Source organism: Myotis daubentonii, chromosome 5, assembly GCF_963259705.1.
Source record: "Myotis daubentonii chromosome 5, mMyoDau2.1, whole genome shotgun sequence".
Lineage (NCBI taxonomy): Eukaryota > Metazoa > Chordata > Mammalia > Chiroptera > Vespertilionidae > Myotis > Myotis daubentonii.
Window position 1 is genome coordinate 5,618,994 of NC_081844.1, and position 14,651 is coordinate 5,633,644.

At 43.0% G+C, this 14,651-nt stretch overlaps 1 protein-coding gene across 5 annotated transcripts in view; it reads left to right on the plus strand.

Moving 5' to 3' along the window:
* RNF130 (ring finger protein 130) overlaps window positions 1-14,651 on the plus strand; it is a 144,892-nt gene that overhangs the window by 52,771 nt on the left and 77,470 nt on the right. The window lies entirely within an intron of this gene.

The following is a 14,651-nucleotide window of genomic DNA, read 5'->3' on the forward strand; positions in this document are numbered from 1 at the left end:
TCCTCCTGACAGTTTATTAGCTTCTCAACTTGTTTCTTCACCTGAAAATCAGTATAAAACATCTGAGAACTACTTTATTGAATGTTTGTCTACCAGGCTCTGTGTAGTATCTTGTACCCCTTTAAAATTTTTTTATTATAATTTTTCTTTATAATTTCAGACTTACAGAAAAATTGCAAGAATAGTCTAAAGTATTCCCTTGCCCAGATTCTACAGCTGTTAACATTTTTACCATATTTCCTTTTCTATTGGTATATTCATTTTTTAACCATTTGAGAATAAGTTTGGGATATGGTGCCCCAAACTTAAATATTTCATTATGTATTTTCTAATACAGTACTGTTAATCTGATCTATAGATTTTTTCTGGGTTTTGTAAAATTGTCTTAATGATGTCTTTTATAGCAAAGAAAACCCTGGATTATTCTATCAGATTTTATGTTGCATGTACTAGTCATGCCTCTTTTTCTGTGTCATGACATTGACACTTATGAAGAGTTACTAGAGGCCCAGTGCACAAATTTGTGCACAGGTGGGGTCCCTCGGCCTGGCCGGCAATCAGGGCCAATTGGGGCCGTCTCACCCATTTCCGATCGGGGCCAATGGAGGCAGACTGTCTGGAGAGGGACCATGGGAGGTTGGCCAGCAGGCCCCTACTGGGGCGTGTCCAGCCCTCTCTCTCAGTCCTGATTGTCTGGACCCCAGAAGCAAGCTAACCTACCAGTCGGAGCATCTGCCAGCTGGTGGTCGGTGCATGTCATAGCGACTGGTTAAGCAGTCAGCATATTACACTTTTATTATATAGGATAGGCCAGTTTTTGAGTCTGTCTGATGCCTGCTACTCCTTCATGATTAAATCCAGGTTACATGCATTTTTGTCAGCAATACCAGTCTTTCACATCTGCTGAAGTTTTGTTTTGTTTTTAAGACAGGGAGGAAGAGCGAGAAAGAGAAACATCGACTGGTTGCCTCCTATACATGCCCCAACCAGGGGTCAAACCCACGACCCCTGCCCTAACCGGTTTTGCTCAGTGGATAGAGCGTCGGCCTGTGGACTGAAGAGTCCCAGGTTCTATTCGTCAAGGGCATGTATCTTGGTTGCGGGCACATCCCCACTAGGGGGTGTGCAGGAGGCAGCTGATCGATGTTTCTCTCTCATCCATGTTTCTAACTCTCTATCCCTCTCCCTTCCTCTGTGTAAAAAATCAATAAAATATATTTTTTAAAAAAACAAACCCATGACCCTTTGGTGCAACCAACTGAGCCACACCAGCCAGGACTAAATTTTTTATTTTAAGACTAGAGGCCCGATGCCTGAAACTCATTCAGGGGTAGTGCTGGGAGCCGGTCCATCCTTGCTGTTTCAAGGGACCTGGCATATATGGCATACTGTTCTTAATATGTCTGCTCACCTTCTTGGCACTATGTGTTTTAACCAAGGTCTCCTCTCTGAGAAAGGTTGTTTCCCCAGGTAGGGATTTTCCCCTGAAGTTAGGGAGGGAATAAAACCCCTCAACTAAGTGCCAGGCGGGTAATTAATCACTTTAACTACAAACAATCATGCTTAAGCTACATAATCTTTACTCCCTGGAATGGAGATAAGAAATGCCCTAACCTTTGTAATAGAGATTGATAGGATTGAATCAACTGGTATAAATACAGATGTAACAAGACAGAACTTAGAACACAGAACTTAGAACACAGAACCAAGAGAGACAGAACCTAGGCACAGAACGTTCTCTAGAGACAGAAGAACTTCGCTGGAGAAAACATGGCAAAAGATCCTGGACAGAAACTGGCCTCAGAACCTAGAGACAGAACCTAGCGAGAGAACATGGCAAAAGATCCTGGAGTGAACCTGACTACAGAAATTGGCAAGAGAACCTGACTAGAACCTGGTGACTGAACCTGGCTGGAGAACCTGGACAAAACCTGGCTGGAGAACCTAGCAAGGGAACATGGCTACAGAATCTGGCTGGAGAACCTAGCAAGAGAACATGGACACAGAACCTGGCTGGAGATCCTAACCAGAACTTCGCTGGAGATCCAGAGAAGAACCTCTCTGGAGATCCAGACCAGAACTTGGCTGGAGATCCTGGCTAGGCTGCTGATCAACTGAACGCTGTCTCCGTGTCATTCCTTCTTCGCCGACTCCGTCCACACCTTTGGGGACCCCTGGACCTGCTGGGGCTGGTCCCCAGCATCTGGCGCCCGAACAGGGACCCCTTAGGTAAGCACCCCCGCACTCGGGACGGATAGGACTCCACCGTAGGAAGAGGGTGGATAGTCTTCGCCGACTCCATCCACACCTTTGGGGACCCCTGGAACAGGATTCCCCTAGGTAACCCCCCCCATTGAGAACCCCACACTCGGGACGGATAGGACTCCACCAGGGTACTGCAGACCCCCCCCCCCCCCATAGAGGATAAGTAGGGTAAGAAGGTGGATAGTACAGAACTTAGATTGAGAAGATGTGCCATACTGAGTCCAAAGAAAGAAGATTCTGTATTGATCTTTAGATTAAGAAGATGTGCCATACTGAGTCTAAAGAAAAAAGACTCCGTATTGATCTTTTAACACATATGCTTGCTAGCAGAGGAATTAAGGTTACTCCCAGTCAGATGGAACATTTTATACAAGAAATACGTCCATGCTTTTCTGAGGAAGGAAAGGTGCCGGAAAGGTAAATGTAGAGGCATGGGAGAAGGTAGGCCCAAGGAGCCTTATCCTTAACCCCACTGCAGCCTTTCCACCCCGGGAAAGTGCAGGATTGGCAAGCTCTCCCTGGGGTGATAGATCAGGACTCAGGTAATAGCGGAAAGCGCCAATCCTACTCTTAAAATGGATACAAGAGAGCGTTTGAGGTTTTTCTTTTTAATGCCTGCTTTTAAAAAATAAAAAAGGGGGAATTTGCCGGGAGCCGGTCCATGCTTGCTGTTTCAAGGGACCTGGCATATATGGCATACTGTTCTTAATATGTCTGCTCACCTTCTTGGCACTATGTGTTTTAACCAAGGTCTCCTCTCTGAGAAAGGTTGTTTCCCCAGGTAGGGATTTTCCCCTGAAGTTAGGGAGGGAATAAAACCCCTCAACTAAGTGCCAGGCGGGTAATTAATCACTTTAACTACAAACAATCATGCTTAAGCTACATAATCTTTACTCCCTGGAATGGAGATAAGAAACGCTCTAACCTTTGTAATAGAGATTGATAGGATTGAATCAACTGGTATAAATACAGATGTAACAAGACAGAAAGAGTCAGAACTTAGAACACAGAACTTAGAAGAGAGCCAAGAAGACAGAACCTACACAGAATCTACAGACAGAAGAACTTCGCTGGAGAGAACATGGCAAAAGATCCTGGACTGAACCTGACTACAGAAATTGGCAAGAGAACCTGACTAGAACCTGGTGACTGAACCTGGCTGGAGAACCTGGACAGAACCTGGCTGGAGAACCTAGCGAGGGAACATGGCCACAGAACCTGGCTGGAGATCCGAAGCAGAACCTCTCTGGAGATCGAGACCAGAACTTGGCTGGAGATCCTGGCTAGGCTGCTGATCAACTGAACGCTGTCTCCGTGTCATTCCTTCTTCGCCGACTCCGTCCACACCTTTGGGGTCCCCTGGAACTGCTGGGGTTGGACCCCAGCAGGGTAGGTTTTCTAGGCCTGGCCAGTGATCAGGGCCGATCTGTGGGGAGACCGGTGAGGCAGTCAGGGGGCCCCCTCCTGACACCCACCTTGGCCGGCCTGGCGCAGCGCTTTTGCCAGCCCCTCCTCCCGATTGCCCTGCCGCCGCTGGTCGCCTCCCTTTGCGGGGCAACCAGGGGGGCAATTGGGGGAACCCCCCACTGGCACCCATCTTGGCTGGCCTGGGGCCTGTTGGCTGGGGCAACTCATGCTTTGAGCGTCTGCCCCTGCTGGTCACTGCACATACTAGCGACCAGTCATTTCACCCTTTTGTTGACTTGCATATTAGGCTTTTATTATATAGGATAGTTGTAGATTCAGATGCATTTATAAGAAATGAGAAAGATCTCATATACCCTTCACTCATTTTCCTCCAGTCATAAAATCTTGCATAACTAGTAAATACTCAACCAGAATATAGACATTGATACAATCCACTGATCTTATTCAGATTTCTCCAGTTGGACTTGTACTTGTGTCTGTGTGTCTGTGTGTGTTTATGTCTCCGCAGTATCGGGTGACCACTACCGCAGTCAAGGTACAGGAGAGCTTGTCCCCAGGACCCCTTGTGCTATTCTTTCATAGCCACAGCCACCTACCGCCCTCTTACCTCCTACCTAATCCCTGACTACCACTAGTCTGTCCCACACACTAGTTTTTTCATTTCAAGGATGCTACGTAAAGGGAATCACATAATACTTAACCTCTAGAGTTTGGACTTCTTCACCTAACCTAATTAATTCCCTTGAGATCCTTCCAAGTTTTGTGTATCAAAAGTTTATTCCTTTTTACTGCTCAGTGGTGCTCCATGGATTGGATCTACCAAGATTTGGTTAACCAAATTGTTTTCAGTTTGGGGCTATCCTATATAATAAAAGCCTAGCAACGGTTATGGTGTAAAAACCAGAACAACCACCAGCCAGACCACCAGCCAGTAGCTATGACAAGCACTGACCCAGACCTTGCTGTTGGCGCCCTGACAGCCCCAAATTCCATTCACCCAAACCCCTGACCCTGATAGCAGGGAGGCGGGAGCCCCATTCCTCCCAGAATCGGACGTTGGTCAGGTAGCTGTTGGCGCCCTGACAGCTCCAAATCCCATTCACCTGCACCTCAGACCCTGACAGCTGGGAGGAAGGAGCCAGATACCTGCACCCTGGACCCTGACAGCAGGGAGGAGGGAGCCCCATTCCTCACAGAATCAGCTGTTGGTCAGCTTGCTGTCCGAGCCCTGACAGCCCCCAATCTCGTTTACACACACCTCGAACCCTGACAGCAGGGAGGAGGGAGCCCCATTCCTCGTGGAATCAACCTTGGTCAGCTTACTGTACATGCCCTGACAGCCCCGAATCCCATTCACCCGCACCCCGAACCCTGACAGCAGGGAGAAGGGAGCCGAATACCCGCACCCCGAACCCTGACAGCAGGGAGGAAGGAGCCCCATTCCTCACAGAATCGGCCTTGGTCAGCAGATCAGAGGATTCTGCTTATAGTGAACTAGTGGCCTGGTGCACGAAATTCGTGCACATTGAAAGGGAATTAATTAGAGGATGTGAGCATGAGGCAGTCCGCATTTCTGAAATTCAGTGACATGAATTTTAGCTATTACTTTGCCAAATAAATGGAATTTACGGATATCAATTAAAAGAACATTCAGCTTAATATTAAAAACTCTGGCTACCAAGTCAGGTCTATTTTCAACTTTTTGCCAGCGTTGTAAATTGTTTGCAATATCTGCCCATTTAGGGCTGCATGTCATGGTTTTGAATAAATCGGGCTTGCCATACTTCATTACAATGGCCATAGCATCCTGATATCGCGCTGCATATTTCTGGGACTACCCTCAAAAGATGATGGAAGTATTATCATTTTACCAATCGGCACATTGTCATTTTCAGATCTAGATTTGAGATAATCCATCAAACCACTATATTTTTCAATTCTCAACTTAGATTGGTTTGCTTTGATGAAATTTATCTGATTGGCCTCCATTTTTTAATATGAATCCATGATAAACTGTTGAGTTAATTTTACTGCATTTAAAATAGGATTGAACGTGTCCCGCACAGAGAGATGAAATCCATAATACTGCATTTGTGTGACTCATGTCCTTATTGTCGATTACACTGTTGTCTCTGAGTCTTAATGCAACATCTGTTCCCCACCCTTTTTCACTATGTGGAAAAAGAATAGGATATGTCATTGCATCTAATGTAGGAAACAGGATACTGATTTGTTTCATTTTAGTGGCATTTGGATTATTGGGATCTGGTTTACAATGAATGAGCAAGTCCCTTTGAAAAGGAGGTTCTCCATCTTCGTTTCTGAATATGACAGCAACCTCGGTTACACAGGAAGAATTATATCTACCTGGGTCACTGTTACGATCATATTTAATTGCCATTGTTACCTCTCTGGGAGCAATACCTTTTGCTGCTGCTTCAGATTGGGCTTCCTTTTCTACCTCATGTAGCGTCTTGTACAATTTTGTTAATTCATTTATGTCATGCATGAGATTGTTGATGTTGATCATGAGTCTTTCTGAGCAGCCCTGGTTTTCTGGCATTGCTAGTCTTTTACTTGTAGTTTCAGCTGTATCCAAAAATAAAGAGTTGAGCAAACTTCTGAGAAATACCATCCAAAGGATGTAAAGTTCCAGTACAATGATAAACTTGTCCGTGTGTTCTAAAACAGTATGGCCCATATCCTGATGGTGATGCAATATTTGCACCCATGGAAGCAAAAGCAAAAGAACTATTTATGGAACGAATATTTTCCATGAAATTTTTACTGTCAGAATCTTTGTCATTAATCTTTTTAAATATGACAGATAATCTGAAAAATATATAGCATTTGGACAGACTTTATCTTTGCTACAACATTGAGTAAATTTCCCATCGGATGGTTTTTCATCAAAGAAATTTAGTGATAGGCAAAACTCACATCGAACAGTCATTCCACCACAACTATGCTTGAGAATTGCATCCTCATGTACTCCATTTTTGCTGAGAAGGCAGTTCCTACCAGAATTGGTAGTACTTGTTGATGACTGTTCCCTAGACATATTCTGTCGTCTCCACCACCTTCTTTCAACTTCAAAGGCACGTGGGTCTTTAGTCATTTTCTGTCGATGATGCCGGTGTTTTTCAGCATCAGAGCAACATTTTTCCAATAGCTGTTCTTCAGATACATCCTGTCACAGGCACTGCCTTCTTTCAAGATCAGACGTACGTTGCTTTTCAGACATTTTCTGTCGATAACGCCGGCGTCTTTCGGCTGCAGAGCTACATTGTATCAACAGTTGTTCTTTAGACATAGTCCCACCTCTCTGCTGTCACGGTCTGAGATGCAGGTGAATGAGAGTCCTGGCTGTCAGGCTGCTGAGAGCTGTCTGACCAACGGCTGATTCTGGCTGATTCTGTGGGGGTAGGACTTCCTCCTCCCTGCTGTCAGTTTCCACAGCTGTGATGAGGAAGCTGGGGTGACAGAGGGAGCCACGCCCTCCAACCCGCCCTTTTGTTCTGCTCTATGTCCAGCAGCCTCCTGCTCTGCCAAGTCTTCCAAACCTCTCGCTCTCCACCCACTCTCCTCCTCTGCTCTCCACCAGCGAAGATCCCGGGAGCCCCCGGCTGCCATTGTCTCCCAGGGTGCTTGACACATGTGTATGCAAATTAGCCCACCATCTTTGTCCGGTTAATTTGCATGCTCACTCCTGCTTGGTTGGTGGGTGTGGCTTGTGGGCATTGCGGAGGGATGGTCATTTGCATCTTTCTCTTTTATTAGTATAGACTAGAGTCCCGGTGCACAAAAATTTGTGCACTTGGGAGGGGTGCCCTCAGCCTGGCCTGTGCCCTCTCACAGTCTGGGACCCCTCAGGGGATGTCCACCTGCTGGTTTAGGCCTGCCCCACCCCCCTGGGGATAGGGCCTAAGCTGGCAGTCAGACATCCCTCTGGCAGCCTGGGAGCCCTCGGCGGATGTCCACTTGCCAGCGGGGAGCAGGCCTAAGCGCAGTTGGACATCCTTAGCACTGCTGAGGAGGCGGGAGAGGCTCCCACCACCACTGCTGTGCTGGCAGCCATCAGCCTGGCTTGTGGCTGAGCAGAACTCCCCCTGTGGGAGTGCACTGACCACCAAGGGGCAGCTCCTGCATTGAGCGTCTGCCCCCTGGTGGTCAGTGTGTGTCATAGTGGCCAGTCATTCCCAGTTGTTCTGCTGTTAGAATCAATTTGCATATTACCCTTTTATTATATAGGATGGTTAGTAAAACTTGGAGATGGCAAACTTGATAGCAGTTTTCATTTAGGAATGGATATTATTGAAATCCTCCATGAAATGATTTGTAACAGATCTATTATTGAAGCTACCATTGGAAATAGTATATCTATAGGTAATATTAAAAATATATCTAAACGTGCAATTCTTTATCCTAAAAATGAGCATGTTCATAAATTAAATGAAGAAATTTTGGATATACTCAGAGATTTTCACACCTACTTGAGTGATGATTCCATCAATTTAACAGATGATGATATAAAGGAAAGTTTTCCCATCAAATTTCTTAATAGTATTACACCTTCGGGAATGCTGTGTCATAAATTAAAATTGAAAGTAGTTGCAATCGCCATGCTACTGAGATATCTTAATAGTAAATGGGGTCTTTGTAATTGTAATGGTACTAGATTTATTATCACAATATTGCAACCTAACATAATCAAAGCTGAAGTATTAACAGGATCTGCAGAGGGAGAGGTTGTTCTGATTCTAAGAATTTATTTGTTCCCGTCTGACACTGGCCTCCCATTTAAATTAATTTGAAGATAGTTTCCCATGATTCTAGCATTTGCAATGACAATTAATAAATCACAAGGACAAACTCTAGATGGAGTAGGAATATTCCTACCGAAACCTGATTTCAGACATGGTCAGTTATAGGTTGCTTTCTCTTGAGTTCGAAGAGCGTGTAACGTTAAAGTTGTAAATACTTCATCACAAGGGAAATTAGTCAAGCACTCTGAAAGTACTTTTACTCTTAATGTGGTATACAGGGAGATATTAGAATAAGTTTAATCAATTTATCAGTCATTTGTATCAATGTTTTTGTATCATGTTTTTGTTGTTTTTATATCATGTTTTATGTTATATCTTATATCATGTTGCTATTGTTTATTGATAAATTTATATATTATTTTCATATACATTTTACTACTTTTCTTTAATCTCTGAAGCTTCTATATAGAGAAAGGGTGAATAACGAGATTAAAATATTTTTTCTAATTAATTCCCTTTCAATGTACATGAATGCATGCACCAGGCCAGTAGTTATAAATAAAGGTGTTTGTGTGGACGTGAGTTTTCATTTCCCTGAAATTTGGGGGTTATTATGGAAAGCATTTATTTAATTTAGTAAGAAGCCCCAATTGATCACTCTCACATTCCCACTAGATACATTTCCCTGATCCAGTTCCTCCTTTGTATTCTTGATGACATTTGATGTTGTCACTCTTTCTATTTTGGCCATTCTGGTAGGTACAGAATACCTCTTTTGTGGTTTTTCTTTATGTTTCCCTAATGGCTGCTGATGGTGAATGTTTTTTCATGCTTATTTGCCAGCAGTATAACCTTTGTGCCCATTTATGTATTTTGTCCATTTTCTACTTGGGCTGTGTTTTTACTGTTGAGTTTTGAGAGTTCTTCATGCATTCCAGATACAAGTCCTTTGTCAGAATTGTGGTTTGCAAATATATTCTCCCAGTTTGTATCTTGTCTTTTCAACCTTTTAACAGGTTCTTTTGAAAAGCAAAATTTTTAAATTTTGATGAGGTTCAATTTATTGATTTTTTTTCTTTTATGAGTCTTGGTTTTCTAGTCAAGTCTAAAGATTTCTTTTTCTAAAAGTATATAGTTACAAGTTTTATAGTTTTACATGTTTCATTTAAGTTCATAATCCATTTTTTAAAAAATATATTTTATTGATTTTTCACAGAGAGGAAGGGAGAGAGATACAGAGTTAGAAACATCGATGAGAGAGAAACATCGATCAGCTGCCTCCTGCACACCCCCTACTGGGGATGTGCCCGCAACCAAGGTACATGCCCTTGACCAGAATCGAACCTGGGACCCTTCAGTCCGCAAGCCGATGCTCTATCCACCGAGCCAAACCGGTTTCGGCTCATAATCCATTTTGAATTAATTTTTATATAAAGTGTGACGTTTAGGTTGAGGTTACTTATTTAGCTTATGTATGTCCAATAATATTGCACCTTTTTCAGAAGTCAGTTGGGCATGTTTTGTGTGGGTATGTTTCTGGGTTTTCTCTTCCACCGATGTCCCTCTGTCCGTACCACAATGTCTTGCCTGTATATTAGGCTTTGTATCGGGTAGAGTGATTCCTCTCACTTCATCCTTATTTTTCAAGATTGTTTTAGCTATTCTTGGTCTTAGAGCCTCTCCATATAAAAATTTTGTAATCCTCACTTGAAGATATGTTTTCATTGATTTGTATAGAGAGGAATGGGGACAGAGAGAGGGAGAGAAACATTGATGTGAGAGAGAAACATCAGTTACCTCCCATATGTGCCCCGACTGGAGATTGAACCCACAGCCTAGGTATATGCCCTGACCAGGAATCGAACCTGCAATCTTTTTTTTTTTTAACTTGCAATCTTTTGTTTACAGGATGACACTCCAACCAACTGAGCCATCTGGCCAGGGCTCTTCATACAAATTTAAGAATAAGCTTGTCTGTATCTCTGCCAAAAAAAAATGTATGTATGTATGTGTGTGTGTGTGTGTGTGTATACATATATATACACACACACACACACACACACACACCACCCCTGCTGGGCTTTTATATGAATGCATTAAACCTATACATTAATGCTCTGGCTGGTGTGGCTCAATTGGTTGAGCATCTTCCCATGCACCAAAAGGTCTCCAGTTCAATTCCTGGTCAGGGCACAATCCCCAGTAGGGGGTGTGCAGGAGGCAGCCTATTGATGTTTCTCACATCAATGTCTCTCTCTCTCTCTCTCTCTCTCTCTCTCTCTCTCTCTCTCTCTCCCCCCCCCTTCCTCTCTCTCTAAAAAATCAATTAAAACATTAAACAAATAAACCAACAAAACCTATAGATTAATTTGGAGAGAATTGATATATTTACCATGTTGAATCTTCCAGTCTGTGAACTTTGCATTTTTTCCCATTTATTTAGGTCGTTTTTTATTTTTTTTCTTCAGCACTTTATAGGTTTTAGCATACAGATCCTATATATGTTTTAGGTTTATACCTAAGAATGTAATTTTGTTTGGAGTGACTTTTTTTTTTTAATTAAATCTTTATTGTTCAGATTATTACATTTGTTCCTTTTTTTTCCCCCCCATAACTCCCCTCCTCCCAGTTCCCGCCCCACCCTCCGCCCTCACTCCCCACCCACTGTCCTCATCCATAGGTGCACGATTTTTGTCCAGTCTCTTCCCACATCTCCCACACCCCTTTCCCCCCCAAGAATAGTCAGTCCATTCCCTTTCTATGTCCCTGATTCTATTATAATCAACAGTTCATTCTGTTCATCAGATTATTTATTCACTTGATTCTTAGATTCACTTGTTGATAGATGCATATTTGTTGTTCATAATTTGTATCTTTACCTTTTTCTTCCTCTTCCTCTTCTTAAAGGATACCTTTCAGCATTTCATATAATCCTGGTTTGGTGGTGATGAACTCCTTTAGCTTTTCCTTATCTGTGAAGCTCTTTATCTGACCTTCAATTCTGAATGATAGCTTTGCTGGATAAAGTAATCTTGGTTGTAGGTTCTTGGTATTCATCACTTTGAATATTTCTTGCCACTCCCTTCTGGCCTGCAAAGTTTCTGTTGAGAAATCAGCTGACAGTCGTATGGGTATTCCCTTGTAGGTAACTGAGTTTCTTTCTCTTGCTGTTTTTAAGATTCTCTCTTTATCTTTTGCTCTTGGCATTTTAATTATGATGTGTCTTGGTGTGGTCCTCTTTGGATTCCTTTTGTTTGGGGTTCTCCGAGCTTCTTGGACCTGTAAGTCCATTTCTTTCACCAGGTGGGGGAAGTTTTCTGTCATTATTTCTTCAAATAGGTTTTCAATATCTTGCTCTCTCTCATCTTCTGGCACCCCTATAATTCTGATGTTGGTACGCTTGAAGCTGTCCCAGAGGCTCCTTACACTATCCTCGCATTTTTGGATTCTTTTTTCATTTTGCTTTTCCGGTTGGATGTTTTTTGCTTCCTTGCATTTCAAATCATTGACTTGATTCTTGCGCTCCTCTGGTCTGCTGTCGGGCGTCTGTATAATATTCGTTATTTCAGTCTGTGTGTGCTTAATTTCTAGTTGGTTCCCCAATATAAGATCGAGGGTCTTATTAGTTTTCGTGTAGATCTCATTAAGTTTATCGGCAGCTTCTAAACAGTTCTTGAGAGACCTTAAAAGTGTGGTTCTGAACTCTATTTCTTCCATTGACAATTTTGTCCTGTTTCTTTGTCTCCGCATTTTGTTATGCTTCCTTGGTGCACCCCCTAGCGGTCTTTGTTCGCAGTCTTATAGATAAATCTTGATTGTTGTAGCTAATTCCAGGGAGGGTTTGACCTCCAGGCCAAGTGGCTATGAGAATCAGCTGTGTCAGCAGTGAGAGAACTTCTGTCCTCTAGGGAGGTGCTAATCTAGCCTTTGCCTGAGGCTATCCGGCCAATGCCTCTGTGCAGGGCTTGGGCGGGGCGGGTCGCACAGGATCAACAGGGTGGGCCGGAGAGAGCAGTTATGGCAGCTCTCAGTCCTGTCCCAAGGGGCTCTGCCTCTCTGAGTCCCAGCACCCGCTGCAAAGCTCGGAGAGAAAGCTGCACTCGCTCTGACCGAAGCCAGACAGTCCCGCTTCTCCCGTTTGAGTCTGGGTCCCTAAAGACTTGCCCGGATCTGGTGCTCAGAGTCTGCGACTCCCTCCCGATTGAAAACAACAACCGCGCCCTCCGCCGCCAGCCCGCTCCGCGCACTCCGCACCTCAGAATTTGACTTCAGCACTGCGCCTCCTCTGAGTGTCCGTATGCGTTTCTCTTTCCTCCTAGTTGTAGGACTTCCACTCAGCCAGCGTTCCTGTGGTTCTGGGTGATGTCCCTTCCGTTTTTTGGTTTCACTTTTGAAGTAGTTGTTCAAAGCAGCAAACTCCGGCGTTAACCTATGCCGCCATCTTGGTTCTCCTCTCTGGAGTGACTGTTAATGGCAATATAATGGTAAATGGATTGTAAGTGTGTTTTAATTTCAAGTTCTGTATGTTCATTGTTAGTATATTGAAATGTGGTTCACTTTTTATTGTGCAACCTTGGTAAACTCACTTATTATTATAGACTAGAGGTCCAGTGCACGAAATCCATGCACGGGTAGGATCCCTAGGCCAGGCCGGCAATCAGGGCCAATCTATAGGGTGACTGATGGGGTGATCGGGGGGTCCCTGCTGGCACCTGCCTTGGCTGGCCTGGGGCCTGCAGGCTGGGGACAGCTCCTGTGTTGAGCATCTGCCTTCTGGTGGATAGTATGCATCATAGCGACTGGTCGTTCCACCGTTCAGCCTATTTGCATATTAGGCTTTTATTATATAGAATTGATTGTGGTATTTTCTTTATAGACCATCATGTTTATCTGCAAATAGGAACCATTTAATTTCTTCCTTTTCAATCTTTCTTTTCCTTGCCTTATTGAAATGGCTAGAATTTCCAGTACTGTTTTAAATAATGTGGTGAGAGTGAGCATTCTTGCCTGATCTTAGAGTAAAGGATTCAGTCTTTCATTGTTAGTAATGTTGTTAGCTGTTGTGTTTATAGATGTTTATTACCAAGTTGAGGAAGCTCCTCTCTACTTCTAGTTTGCTGAGAGTTTTTATCACACGTGTTGAATTTTGTCAAATGGTTTTATGTGTCAATTAATGTGATCATATATTTTTTGCTTGTTTTCTTCTTTAGCCTGTTGACATGGTGGATTGCATTCATTGATTTTTGAATGTTGAACCAGACTTGCATACCTTGACTAGCACATGATCTGGCCTTGCATACCTATAATAAATCCCACTTGGTTATGGTATGTAATTTTTTGTGCATTGCTGGATTCTATTGGCTGATATTTTGTTGAGGAGTTTTGTAGATACTAGTTTGGGTGGGGGTTCTAAAAATTGAATCTGTTTAATAGTTAAAAGACTATTCATGTTGTCTGTTTCATCTTTATTGAATTTTGGTGGTTGTGGCATTTGAGGAATTGGCCCATTTTTTTAAAAAGATATATTTTATTGATTTTTTACAGATAGGAAGGGAGAGGGATAGAGAGTTAGAAACATCGATGAGAGAGAAACATCGATCAGCTGCCTCCTGCACACTCCCTACTGGGGATGTGCCTGCAACCAAGGTACCTGCCCTTGACCGGAATCGAACCTGGGACCCTTGAGTCCGCAGGCTGATGCTCTATCCACTGAGCCAAACCGGTTAGGGCTGGCCTATTTTTTATATAGCAAATTTATAGTATAGTTTTTCATAGAATGCCCTTGTTCTCCTTTTGATGGCTGCAGTATTTGTAGCAGTATTCCCTGTTCATTCCTGATTTTCATGGTTTGTACCTTTTCATTTTATCTTTGTCAGTTATGCTAGAAATTTCTAGATATTATTGATTTTTTCCCAAAGAACCAGCTTTTTTCCATTTCATTTTTAACTTATGAACTTGGATTATTTATTTGAAACCTTTGTCTTTCTAATGTAAGCATTTAGTGATGGACATTTTTCAGCCCTACTTCAGCTGGGTCCCACATACTTTGATATTCTGTATTCTCATTTTTATTCAATAATATGTAATATTTTCTTCTGAGACTTTCTCTTTGACCCTTGTATTATTTAGAAGCATGTTTTTTTAAATTTTCACTTGTTTGCTGTTGTCCATTACTGGTTTCTAGTTTGATTC